This window comes from Seriola lalandi, unplaced genomic scaffold (assembly GCF_002814215.2).
Source record: "Seriola lalandi dorsalis isolate HSWRI2012SDOR001 ecotype SW California unplaced genomic scaffold, Sedor1 jcf7180002054885, whole genome shotgun sequence".
Lineage (NCBI taxonomy): Eukaryota > Metazoa > Chordata > Actinopteri > Carangiformes > Carangidae > Seriola > Seriola lalandi.
In genome coordinates, this window is record NW_019525437.1 from 6,898,556 (window position 1) to 6,898,798 (window position 243).

General features: G+C 48.6%; 1 long non-coding RNA gene across 4 annotated transcripts in view; it reads left to right on the forward strand.

Moving 5' to 3' along the window:
* Positions 1 to 243, forward strand: part of LOC111671764 (uncharacterized) — a 161,350-nt gene that overhangs the window by 115,320 nt on the left and 45,787 nt on the right. The window lies entirely within an intron of this gene.

Genomic DNA, 243 nt, shown 5'->3' on the forward strand with positions numbered 1-243 from the left:
ACCACCACCCCCCACCCTCCCCTTAACTACAAAGCCCTAACAACAACAGCAGCACTGTGGCGGTGGAAGTGGAGTGGAGTTGGGTCTTTGTCCGGACAGATGTAGCGACAACATCCCAAACAAAAACCGCTTATTTGTGCTGAGATGAGCCCGTCTGCCTTCTGTGTGTTGGCATTCAACTTCACTAAACAAAAGGACTAGGGGAAACATCTTGGATTACCTTTCCTCTTTTCAACGCTAAAA